This window comes from Prinia subflava, chromosome 2, assembly GCF_021018805.1.
Source record: "Prinia subflava isolate CZ2003 ecotype Zambia chromosome 2, Cam_Psub_1.2, whole genome shotgun sequence".
In the NCBI taxonomy this organism is placed as follows: Eukaryota; Metazoa; Chordata; class Aves; order Passeriformes; family Cisticolidae; genus Prinia; species Prinia subflava.
In genome coordinates this window covers 86,327,460-86,341,258 of record NC_086248.1, presented here as the reverse complement: position 1 = coordinate 86,341,258, position 13,799 = coordinate 86,327,460, and positions in this window count along the sequence as shown.

Sequence of the window (13,799 nt, the reverse complement as noted above, 5' to 3'; positions counted from 1 at the left end):
TGCCTGATCCTCAGTGTGAAATTCTGACAAAGCTGCAGGCAGTGGGAGTGCTGCTGCTGACATCAATAGACCAGACGCCTTTTGCTTTCATCTCAGGAGCCCTTGCTACTGGTGAATAAAAGCCTCATTTGTGAATTACAGAAGAAAATCAGTTCTCTTCCTTTGTAATTGAAGAAATTAGTAACCAAAGGGTCAATTTGAAAGATATTGTTACCTAATACAAAAACTGGGGACAAAATGCGGCTTCTCAGCTGTTACTACAATTAAATTACCTAAGATGTGACTTCTTAGATCCTATGAAAGCAGGGTACATTTAGAGCTGATTACAGGCAAGGAAACAAGTAATCCAGGAGATGTTTATTTGAAAAATAAGATGATATTTTGATTAATTTTTTAATATGTCTTTTGAGCTATTCATTGAGCTAATTCACTGGCCAATGGGCTGCGTCTCCCATGAAAGTTCTGGTAACTAATGCTCACCAAAAGCCTCACATCTTTTCTGTAGTGAAGCTGGATGTAATGTGAATATTCACATCCCAAAACTGTGCTTCTCTACCGCTTCTTCCATGCTGCAGACAAGACAGCAGCAAAGAAACACCCCTGTGCAGCACAATCGAGAGAAACATCTCTAGTTGAGAAGGGTGGGAGACCAGAAACTGGAGATAAGGATCAACATGAAGTAAATAGGTGAGCACCTGCATTCACTCACCAGTGCTAGTACGGGACATTTCTGAAGGTCTTCCACAGTAAGAGGAAGGTCTGGCCTTTCGGGTAACTGGATGGGGTATCTCAGATACCTACACTTGTCTTTTTAGTTGAGAGGAGCAAACACCTGTAGATGACACAAGGGCACTGTGGTTTGATTTTGGTAGTAAATCCATTCCACAAATTCCTTATAATCCCTATGAAAAGCAATGACAGAAAAGAAACAGATTTTGAAAGTAATAAAAGAAATTCCGAGGTCTTAATTGCTTTTTGAGGTATGTCAGCTTTTTTGTGAGCCAACAGAACATCTAAGGACAATTCCACATGACAGTGATGTCTGGGATGCAAAGTTAAACATGCTGCTCTGCCAAAACATATTCCAAAGAACAGTATCTGTTACTGCAAAAACTTATGCAGTTTCATAGGAGCAAGTGGAATGCAAAATATTTGCATTAGGTGCTGAGAGGATCTGATGAAGTCCTAGTCACATCTGTCTCAGACATAAATTTGGGTGGCAAGATCATGGGAAGGGTTTGTTCCTGTAAAGTCAGATGTTGATAGATCAGATAGTTTCAAGGTAAATACTTGTATGGCAGTAAGTCCTGAGCAGGACAAAGAGCTCCTTTCCAGGTGGAGCAGAGGAAAAATCAAGTGGATTTAGTGCTGAAGCAGAATCCAACAGCAACCTCGAGGCTCCTTCTCTATGGCTCCAGGGTGATATATCACCACAGTGGCAGCTTCTTCAGCCAAAGACCAAAGCAGAAAGTTGAAGACCTTGCTAACTCTGAGGTGTTGAGAGATGTTTAGCTGGTTTTGAGCTTCTGAGGTTACAAAGAACAGAAGCAGATTCAAAGAGGTGGAGGGGAATTCCATCTTAAATGTGGAGGCTGGAGACTGATCAAAAGGGCTTGCAGAAAAGCACACTAGAAGAGAAGCCACTTCTGGGAGTGGCTAAGGAGACTAAGAACCCCAGTGGCACTGCTGTATGGTTTAGGGCACGGCAAAATGTCTGGTCTTAGCAGATGGTACGTACATATATCCCCAGTAATGTGCACATTGACACTCAGAGAATAATCCAGGTTTTCCAATTGCTGTTCTAGGACAAGATCAAAATTTATAAAAATAAGTTATTTTATAACTGGTAATTTATAGAGTTAAAGAGAAAAATTGCATCACAAGTTGTGAATTACAGTTGCCCTTTGAACATTTCTTCTCTGATAAAAGAATTGTTGTTTTCTATTTATTTGTGCCATTGCTGGAGATGTACTTTGCTATTTGTTATTATGGACAAACAAACTAAGGAAAGAGAACAATTATTTTCTGAAACTAATTACTTGTATATAGTTTCATATTTATTTTCAATATTTTGAATTTTAGAAAATTATAGTGACCAACAGTAGCTTATTTAACAAGTTAATTTAAAGTAGTTTTCAGTAGTTAGATGGCTATTGCTAGTCTGTGAGTCTTTTCATAGTGTATTTTATCAGGAATCTAATCTACTGGATTTTACAGCTGGGGTTGATATGAAAGATCCATCCAAACCTTACAAGACAGGACTGAGTTGTGAGTGCCTGGTCCCCGATAGTGTTCAAGGCCAGGCTGGATGGGGCATTGAGCAACCTGGTCTAGGGGGAGTTGTCCCTGCCCATGGCAGGATGGGTTGGAACTAAATAAATCTCTAAGGGCCCTTCCAACCCCAAGAACTCTATGCTTCTGTGGTTCTATGAATAGGTCAGCCTGAACACTGAAACTGTGGTCTACATTCTCAGTGGTGTTGGTGGGCTGACTCCATTTATCCAGTAACCTGTTGCCAAGCTAAAGTGTCACATATCTTCAAGTGAATACAATTCTTTTCCTACTTTGTCTCAGATTTCTACATCCTGTTGGTGCAGCACTGCATCCTACCCCAACACTGGCTTTCCAGCAGGATTCAGTGCAACGTTTCAAGCCTACAGGATGTTCAAGCACTGTGTGACCTCTCAGAGCTAAAAGTGCCACCTAACCTCACCAGGCTGCTTGCACACCCATGGTAGCCATTCAAGCAATTCCCTCAGACCCCTCTTGCTCTTGTTCCCTGAGCTTACAAACTAACAGGACTGTACTTTCTTTAGAAATGAAGGAAAGAAACACTGCGAACAGCAACTGGCAGAGCTGCTTCTTGTTTTCTAGACTGGTTTGTTCATAAATAACCTGAAATCAGATTCCACTTTAATAAGTGACAGATTTCCCCCTCGCAAACCTCAGAACAGAATGAGCAGCAGGGGTTGTTGTGCCCTGTCTCACCGGGATGCTGCTCACAGAGTTTGCACAGATGTGCTCCCCACCCACGAGGGATGCAGGGAGTCTGAGTGCCCCCTCCTCCTGCCCAGGGATTTTGACTAGCTGAAGAGATGGAGCTGTTGCTTGATGTGTTCATGTGTTTCTACAGGGTGCCAGTAGAGGGCAAGGATGGCTTTAGGCTTGATGAGAGCAATCACACAGGCTGCCCGGCAGAGCAGACAAATTGCTTGAGCTAAGGGAAAAGGCAAAAATGTACGGGAGTCTGCAGAAAAGAGTGCCCAGGACCCCTCTCTTAGCTCCTTCTCCTGTCTTGTGAGACAGGCAGTGCTGTGGATCATGGTGGTGAGCCCACGCTGCACCAGGAGCCTTGCAGGACTCAGGCACAGGAGTCTGTCTGTCCTCAGAGGGACAGACGTGCCCCTGCCTGACCGAGGTGCTGTGGGTCCCCTCCATGCCTAGGAGAGGGACAGGCCTGGCTGCTGTGTCTGCTGTGAACAGAGGCTGCTCTGCTGCTCTGTTCCACTGGTCCAACCCCCATCCCTCATCAGCTTTCCCACTGTCTTTCCTGAACTGCTGCCTAACTTAGGCTACAAGGAAGGGTCTTCCACTGATATCATACGGGACCTCATTTCCCTTTTCTTTGCCAGAAAACTTTAAACACAAGGGTAAAGAAGTTTGTTGGCTCTGTTCTGGGGAAATGGAATTAGCTGTAGTATAAATAATCTTTAAAGGTTTTGTAATACAAATAACCCAATAAATTAAGAACAAGAAAGGCAGCTCTTATTTAGATACTTTCTGTAAGCTGGATAAAACATAATTTATGTCAGTAAGTACTTCAGATAGTTTCTAGTATACCTTAGTAAAGCACTGTTTTCTCTTTTCACTGCAACTTCAAGACCTATGTCCAGCTGATTTATAAGTTCATTATAATATGCTTCCCTTCTCTACAAGCAAATCCTAGGTGTCTAAGAAGATTGTTAATTCCTCTGCTCCAGGAACAGAAATAGCATAACATTTCATAAATTTGTCTGAGTCAGTCTCAGAAGCTGATGTAAAACCTTTCAAAGGAAAAAAAAAAGGAAAAAAAAAATCAAAGCCAAAAAGAAAACCAAACCAGTAATAAAAATGGAAGTGAATTGAAAAAAAGCTATAGTCAGAGGTTTTGTCAGTTCTCTCACTCACGAAGGGAGTGATGTTCCTCTGAGATACCAGTTGCTGCTCTTAGCTGTGACTGTGCAAAGCATCTGTTCTACTCTGGAAGGCAAAGCCTTCCACAGAATTTCCTACCTCTTTTTCCATCTCTTCTATCAAGCACTGAGGTAAATGAACAGGGACTTGTTACACAGCAGTGAAAGGCCACCAAATTTAGAATCCAGAGGACTACAGTCAAGAGTTAACTTCTGTAACTTTACATGCATGACAACTGATGTGCAGTACAAGCACTTCATCCGAGTCACATAAATCCACAGATGTGGCTGAAAAGCAATGGAAGATGACTAAGGAGTGGGAGGAAAAGGTAGGCAAGGAGGACATACTGTTCAAGGAAAAGCTGCTTGAAAAGAAAAAAATCATTCCTTCTTTCAAGTGGAAAAGCAGATGGAATACGCTGGCATAGACATAGCAATCTTTGCCTCAACAGCATTATATCCAAACACTTGCCACTGGAAAGGAGAGCCAGACAATGAACTGGAAGATCCCACACAGCACCATTTTCCAGCAGCCTTGACAGCTAAGGAAGTGCAGGAAATAGAAAGGATATGAAGTCTCATTGTCTTTTTATTAATTGCTCTCGTTTATGTTAGTACATTCTAACCATGTTGGGGCAGCCAGTTAAGTAAGTAGAAGAGAATATGTTATTTCTATGATGCATATGAAATATTGCATCTGATTTATAGCAGAGTCTCATTAGTCTGAGTAACCCTAACACATAAGAGCAATAATTTAGAGAGTGATAAGAACAAATCAGACCTCTTAGAATGGACACAAACTACAGAAACATAGACAAACTTAGAAAGGACACAAACTACAGCTGAAAGGGACCTCAAGAGATAATTGAAAATGCCCTTCTGTTCTGGGTGTCTCTACATGTAGCAAGACTATACCTGACAATTAGCTGTTCGGCTAAACCATTTGCAAATTCTCCAAGAATTTTAAGTCCATGTCCATCTAGGAGCTTATTGCTCTTTATAGTTGGAAATTATGTTGTTGTAGCACTAGGCTCTGTCATGTTTATTGCAGTGTTGACAGATTTCTTTTATTATTTTCTCCAAGGCCTACAAAAGAACAATTTAGCCCCTGCTTAGCAATCTTCAGCAGTCTTTTACCCATCAGAAGACTTATGTGTACTGGCTCTTTTGTTTTCTTTTTTAGTCTGAATAAACACATTTTCAGCCTTTTAAAATGACTTTCTCAAATGTCTTTTCTAATGACTTTCTTAAAACATTTTTCTTTTGCTGTAATACAGACTGCTCTCAGTTTACTTACAGCTTCCTTAAAATGTGATGATCTGATCCCATGCAAGAGTCCGTATTAGCTCCACCATCCTAGGGAGTGGAACAACACTTCCCATCTATCACACTTTCTAATTTTGCTCATACATCCCAGGAATTACAGCTTGGGAAGCCATCTGCCATATTTGGTGGGGGATCTTTGACACCTCCCAGATCCTTTCATACAGTAGTAATTCTGATGTTATTCTAGATATTTTATTTTAATTATCCTTAAAATTGCTTGAAATTATTTTCTTGAGGTGGGAGGATGGCATTGTAAGAATTTCCTGATATGGCCTCTATACTGGTGCATGTTGGTTTCTTTCTCATTAAATCTGTTTTTAGTTTCTTCCTGTTTTGCTGCCCAGAGGTCTCTCCACCCAGAACTGTGAAAAATTAAAATGAAGATGAGAACAGGAACCAATTATTTTTACTTGTTAATGGGAACATAAAATGGTCACAAAATTAAACTTCAGAGAATTGCATGTTATGCGTAAGAAAAAAGAACCTGCTGAGGGAGGTGGTGAAAACAGCATCAGTAGATCTCGCCAAAGCTGCAACCAGACGGCTGCCTCTTGTCAGCACAGTGTCATATGGGTTTGCTCTCTGCAAAGAGCCACAGGTTAGTGAGGAAAAGGTCTGCTCACACTCCATGGCCTTCCAAGGCTTTCATAGCATTGGAAACGGGCAAGAGCAAACCAGCCTTGCATGGGGCATTCTGCAAAGGAGACCCACCTTAGGTTCTGGTCTGATCCTGAGGGAAACAGCACTGCTGTCTCCCTTGTGAGAAAATAAGTGAATGCAGAGCAGCAACAAGATGTGAGACACCTCACGGTCTGTAACAACAGGGAACAAGTTTGTCACCCCAAGGACTGTCAGCTCCCCTCCTGGAGAGTGTTCTCAACAAGAGAGGGCTGTACGCTTCTCATGAAGCATATGGACATCATTCTTTGTTTAAGTACCATATAATGGACACCTTTAGTATGAAGATAAAGGTTTGGCTCTTTTTTTACCCTTGAAGGTCACTGTGGTGGTTCAGTGGGACGAAGGAATCAACTCCTTCTTGTGAGGTGGTGACAATTTTTGCGTCCTCAAGTTGTTTTCCCAGCAAGTGGCATATGGTGGCACATGCCCCGCCCTCCTTGCCTGTGAACTTCTGTTAAAGGAACGAGTCCCACCCCAGAGTCTCAGGGCACAGGGATACTTCAGGGCCCTCAGATGCAACAAGAAATACAAGAGACAGTGTTCTAAAACTGTCGAATCCACTCAAACTCATGTTCTTATCCTTCCCACTCCAAATATTAGCCTGGCCTAAACATAAGCCCAAGCAAAGGTCTGTTTGCCAGGACATGGGGATGTAGAATCTTTTTCACCTGTAGTTAATATATGGTTTCTTATTCCCCATTATGTAGAGTACCTGCTGTGTGCAGGTGCTCTGGAGTGAGGGTTGCTCCATTTTCCTCCTCCTTTTTGAAGTTCTAGATGGTGACTGTCTCTATCTAGTCCTGTTTCTCATTCCTAGGGTTTCACTTTTGAGTACAATGACTTTGGTGCTGCTAGATATCCCTGATACTTGAGGAAGGCTCCTGTACCTCAGTTCAAGACTAACCACCCAAGAGCAAACTGTACAAATATCTCCAATAATTCTGCCTGGGACCACTGGCAGCTGCTATTCACATTCTTTTCTTCTGTGCCAGTAATCAGCTGATTGTCCCTGTCTGAAATGATCCCTTTACACTCCCTGGCACCATAACACCCTAAAATTCAACTATGGCTCGTGGTAGCAGCAGCATCCATCCTATGAGCTTGTGCTCTCGTGCATTATGAGCTTCCTATAGACTCCTCCACAACACAAGTGGCAAATCTCGTGGTGGGGGCTTCTGCACAGAGGTGGTGTGAGACCCCATTCCCGCTCCTCCCCTCTCCCTGGCATTGAGGCCACTTACAGTCAAGTGTTATACATAAATGGTTCCTGACATTGATCTATGGTATTTTTAAAGTCACAGCTTTGGCATTTAATTGGAATTACTGTAACTGGGAAAGTAGCACATATGGATTTCTCTACTGCTTAAAACGATTCCACTGTGGGAGTTTTCTGTACCCTAAAGATTCGATATGTAGGCTGTCTAGATTATATTGGTTGCCATCTGGTTTTCAGTCCCACTCTTTGTTTTCAGTCTCCAGGCCATTATGTCTTTAGTAAATAATCTAACATATTTTGTCCTATTCAATTTCTTCTCTTCTGGTGAATTGTTGATTGGGAGCCAAAGGTTTATTTAAACAGGTGATAGCTTTGCTGCTTACTTGGTGCGTTGGTAACATGACTTTAGGTCACATCAACAAAGACAAACGTAGTCATGCCAAGAGATCTGAACACACAAAAACAAGCTAAAGTGTATCTAAGGTTTGGAAGCCTTCTGCAGAGTTCCAGGTTAGAAACAGCTGAGCTTTATCCTCCGAGTTCAGAGGCTGCAGCCATAGGGACCACTGTGGTTATGAAGTGGGGTGGAGGAGTGATGGTAAATGGGAACTGGAGTGGGAAGAGGAGAAGGAACATGGAGCTAGAAAAGGTGCAACTAAAATTCACAATAGGCATAGCCTCTTTCAAAACCTGTTTTGAACTGGAGCTTCACTAACAACTCCCTGTATTTCAGCAGGCTTGCCCAGTCCACTTCATTGTCCCCAGTGAAGTTCTACCCATGCCCTTCACTCAACTACATCCATGCAAACCTTAATCCCCAGCAGATATAACCAGCAGGGCTGAAAGTGTGCAAAAGCTTGAGTTTTTCACTGAAGGAAGCCTTGACCACTCAGCAGGGTGCCTTGGTTGTTCAGTGGCTGCCTCCTGTGGCTGATGCAGTTCAGACTGGCATTGTTTGAGTGGAGAAGGCAAGTCTGTCTTCTGGCTATCAGCCTCAAATGCTGAGAGGCTGCTGTGTCCTGCCTGCAGGCAGCTGTGATGTTCCTAGGGGGCACGGGACAGACGGAACACAGCTAAGGGAAGGGGAAACTAAGACATGTAAGCAAGAAGACAAGAGATGGGAACCAGAAGATCTAGACCAAAGGGTTGGAAGTGGTATCCTGCCTTGAAAAATTAGTTGGGTCATTACTGCATAGGTTTGATTAGAATGTGTGTTTGAAACCAATCATAGTTCTCCCTACCCTGAGTCTTGCTGATATTGCTTTCAAGAATGGCCATTTTACAGTAAATATACTCTGACAACCCCAAAGTCTCTTCCTCTCTCTGTGTCAGAGTTTATCCCATGCATTTCCAAAACCACATAGCATTTGAAGGCACAGTAATATTTGGGGGCAGCTTTTAAATAAGAGCCAGTTAGAGCAACACTCCATCTCCACCTTATTTTTAATTTTTTTTTATTTTCCTTGCATTCTTTGAAAGAAGCCTGTCTCAAGCCTACACATTTTAAAAGGCTGCCAGTTCTTTCCTGCAGATTTTGCAGCTTTCAGCTGTTATGCCCCCATAAGATTAAACTTTGCATCTACTGACAAACATCATAGAATTAAACTCCCCCAGAGACATCAATATCATTCGGCCAGACAATATCTTCAGCAGACTGTGTGAAATTATTTGCCAGAAAACTAATTTCTTAGTGTTTTAGAGCAAATCTTCCCACATTTAACAGATTCCTCAGCTACTGTAGTTCTGATTTCTTCCTGTACTTGATAGAAATTTTATCTCTCGCCCTAAAAAAAAAAAATTCTTCATTCAGCATTCCATTCCTTTGACTTTCCCTGACTGACATGCTGGGATTACCAGAGTTGGGGCTAAATGCTCTCAATTTGAGCAACTGTGAAGGATATAGAACTTACACCACAAAACTACAGATTTTAATCTGTAACCTCGAAGTTAATTTTTAAAAACATGTATTTGCTTTACCTTCTTGCCTTTACCTGATCTCTGCCATATATCTCAGAGCCTCGTCTCACAATTTACATCAGTGATTTTCACTTTCTGAAGATAAGCAGCACAGAAAAAAAAAATAAAACTTGATTCTTCTTCATTGCATGAAAGAAAGCCATCCCTGCAAGCCTTTCTCAATTTAAGCTACCCATTTTCTATCATTTATTAAAAACTAGCAGCCACAAAAACAGCCAAGGAGTGCAGTGTCCCCCTCAGGCATCCAAGGTGTGTTGCTTACTCCTACCTTTGTATTAATTTCCCATTCTAATCAGCAATTAAAAAGCAGGCCAATTAGCTTACTATTTTTCCTTCCTTTCCAGCTGTGCCAGAGATGAGTTGGCAAAAGTCCCAGGATGACAGGAATAGAGTATATCAATAGAGATTGTCTGCATCTGAAGTGTTAATTTGTTCCTTTACTTTTTGCTAGCTGCCAAAAACCCATAAACCACAAATATGAAGGTTGACAGAGAAGGACAACAGAGCTTTATGAATAAACACTTATACTTTAGCTTCAGAAGCTTGTGACTTCTATTTCAATGTGAACACAGATTTATTTCACATTGGTATGCACATATTTTGCAGTTCTGCCCAGCAACCAGGAGTATGTAGGAACAAGTGCTCCTCTGCACAGTTTATTTTGATCAGTATGGATAGCGCCCAACCCACAAATCAGCACAGAAGAGGATTTTTGTCTCTGATCTTGGCGGTATTAGGAATTATGATACTTCCTTATACACCCAAAAGCTTAACTAGATAAACAGAAATGTGATCAACAAGTGCCCAAAGCCAAAAGTCCACAGAACAGGACAAAAAGCTGTTGACAGGGCTTAAACAGGAATTTTTGCTCTTGGTCATTCATACTGAGTGCGTTAATTCTCATTACAATTATAGGCATATTATGGTGCCATGCTATACTTTTATATCAAATAAGATTCAAAGTGTGTCTAAGTATTTACACTGTACCTGAATTAGTAATGCATAGCTCTAATTTGAAAACATTAGTGCTTTTGTTTAGCATATTTAGGAGAGCAGCCGAAAGAATGTTATTAAAAGTTAGCATGGGAAATTTCAAAGAATGTCTATAGGAAAAATACTGACTTGTACTTATGATACTTTGTGTTGTAATCTCCTCACAGAGGAGAAATTCATAGTTTCAGAGACTTTTAATTTTTCAGAATTCATATTTTCAATTTTTTTTTCCTGCTTTCTTTTTCATTCACAGCCCCCCCCCAATATGGAGAAAAGAGGGGACAGGGTACATTTTCCACAGCTTTCTCCATGTAGGAAAAAACATAACCATCAAAACATGAAAACTGAGTTATCACTCTTCTGCTCTTTCCTATGAGCAGCAAGGAGTGGCAAGAGGGAAAGAAATTCTGCCATCCCATAAAAAATATTCCAAAAACAGAAGACCAAAACTCTTTGACTTCACAGTTGTTTCGTGTTAACTTATAAAATCCAAAATTATTATCAGAACATTTTAATCAGAATATTTCTCATATGTTAATATATTTCCCACACATCTACTCGTTTTCTATTAACCAGAAGAAGTTCTGCTCTGGGCTGTACTTGTAATCTTGGCTATCAGAGGAAGCTCTCCCAACTACAACATGATATCTGGCTTTCAGATATCATGCAGGATAATGCCTCCAGCATCCCAGTCCACATTAACTCTCCCTTTCCAGAGAAGCCCTGCTGGTGTGAAATAGCAAATTCCCCTGGTCAGTTAGATGAGTATTTGTGAGTGTTCTGTTTTGGACCTCTATGCTCCTATCACTCGTGGCACCACTACCTGTGCTAGGCTGGCTGTGTAGACCAAGATAACCATTGGCTGCTACTTTTTTCACCCCAAGATGCACCACACCTGCTTGGACACCTATTGTCCACAAAACACCAACCCCCCTCACCCCCTAAAATACCCCAACCACTTCTGAGTCTGTTTCCTTGGGAGCTGGGAATAAAATCAAGGCAGTAAAGGGCAGTATTGCTCTCCTTTTTCCCTAAGCCTTTGCCCTCATGCCACGAGTCAGCAGGAGTTGCATCAGCTGCATCACAAAAGCAAATATTTGCCAGAAAGAAAGTGACTATCCCTCACCAAGCCCTTCAAGTACCCCAGGCTGCACAAGACCTAGTGATGAACAAGTGTGAGTGGGGAGCCAAGGGTCTGCCAGGAGGAGGCAATGCCATGGCTTTGCTCTCAGCGAGACAGGCGACTCTGGTCGGGGCTGGGTTTACTCCCCTTCACCCATCACTTCCCCTCTTTCCTCAGGGATGAAGCCACAGCCCACATCAGCCAGTAAAGCCAGGCAGGGTACGTGAAGGAGGCCCAGTCTGGGTACAGATCAAGGGAATTCTCCAAGAAACAAAAAAGAAGCAAAAATCTAAGGAACGTTGTACTCAGCACAACCTTTTATTCTTATATATCACAGTATTAGTTATCTTACCAAGGGCAGGGTGAGGCTAAAAATATGTTTAAAAAAAAGTAAAAACCAACCAACCAAAAAACTTGAAAAACCAGCCAACCCTTGCTGACAGGCACAAGGTACAAGTCACAGATTTAAAAATAAAACCCTTCATCTTTAAACTATAGGTAACAGAGCTCCACCACCTCCTTGCGTAAGAGTTGAGAGAGGTATTTTATGGGTTCTTCCTGGGTCCAGTTACAGGAAATTGCCCTGAATTTCCCTGTTTAAAATGGTCCTGAACTGCAACTTGTCCTGCTTTCTTACTGTCTTCATCTCTCTGAATTAAGGGTTTGAGTTCTCTGTGTCCACAAGCTGCAGGTTGCTGGTATCATGTTGCACCAGACACTGTAAAGGCCTATCAGTGAAAACATGTTAGGCTTTTTAAGTGTCAGCTGGTCTGTGATTTTATCTATCTATTAAACTATTGTGTTCAGAGAACCCACAGCCAGGCATGGGCCATAAGAACAGGCGTGTAACAGATACAGGTTTGTCCTGTTTTCCTACCTCTTGTTACCCTCCCCTCTATAAATTATTGACACTACTAGAATTCTGAGGGTAGAAGGTGAACAATAGTCTCCAGCCTGCTGGGAGCTGATAGAATTATTACTGGGTGCTTGCCAGACTCCATGCTATGTGCTGCCCTCAGCTCCATGAGGAGCTGCCACCTCCCTCTTGGGCACTTTTCGGCATCAGTCCCAGTCAGGCACTTCCTCCTTCACTGCTCCTGTTGTGTGGCTGGAGGAAAAGCAGAGATTGGCTACCCTCACTCAAATCCAACAGCATTCACCCTTTGCTCCCATGCCCATGCATCTCCCCACTTCCCTAGCTCGTGCCTCAGCAATTCCACTCAGTCATCTAAAAGCCAAGGTTCAGTCTCTTCCTCCTCAGGCTGAGGTTGTCCCAATTTCTTCAGATGGCTCCATCTCTATCATGGGTATCACCAAGTCACATTTTGCTGCCCATTAAGGCAGGTAGTTAGCTATTTTCCAGCGTGTTGCCAAGGAAACTGCTGGAGCTGTAGGACTGCAAATACTTCTAGCCTGAAAACTGGTGAGCACTGCTACTAGAAATATCGTGAAAATTCATAAACAGCTACTCAGATATTTTAATAGCTCTGGCAGGAGATTCAGATACCAGTCATAAATGTCTATTTTATCACAGTACTGATGAATTCTAACACTTCCCATCTCTGTGCATCTTCTTTAAAAGCAGCCCACTGATAAAACACAGCCCTTAACAGCTGTCCAAAATCCACACTGAAAAATACTTTGCTATGCTGTATCTAATTGAAGACCAGATGCCATTGAACTGAAGTCATCAATACCCCATACAAGTTAAGGCATCTGCTTGCACAAAACAACTCGCTTTTTTGGCTCTTTACCCTCCAGCTCTTTGGGCCAGGAGCAGTCTCATCTGTAAGGTGCATTAGAAGTGTAGGTAGTTGTAAAAAGAAATATTCATTGCCATGACAGAGAGGATAAATTGTAAATTTTTTATTGCAAAATATTAAAATAAATTACATTTTACAAAGACTTAGCAAATATTTACATACAGTGTGATTCCAGTGACAATCAGCAACAAAGAACAAGACAGACAGGCATATTATGGAGTGATAAGAGTCAGAACTGCACAAATGTCAAAAGCCGTAAGAAAGACAAACTAATTTTTAAAAGTTAAATCCATCAAAAATGGAAAGAATCCCATGAGGCACAAAAATTACACGTCTACAAATTCTTTTGTTTAGTCAGCAGACATATTGCTTTTTGCTCTCCTCATCTGTCTCTACACTCTCCCAGATCAACTGGAGGAAAATCTTCGCATATACAGCTGTGTCACCATGGATCTGTTATCAGTCTGGTTTTAATTCTGCACGCTCTGTGATATCCATTGCCAGCAACAGATTCACGAATCATTAGCTCAGAAAAATTAACACTCCGA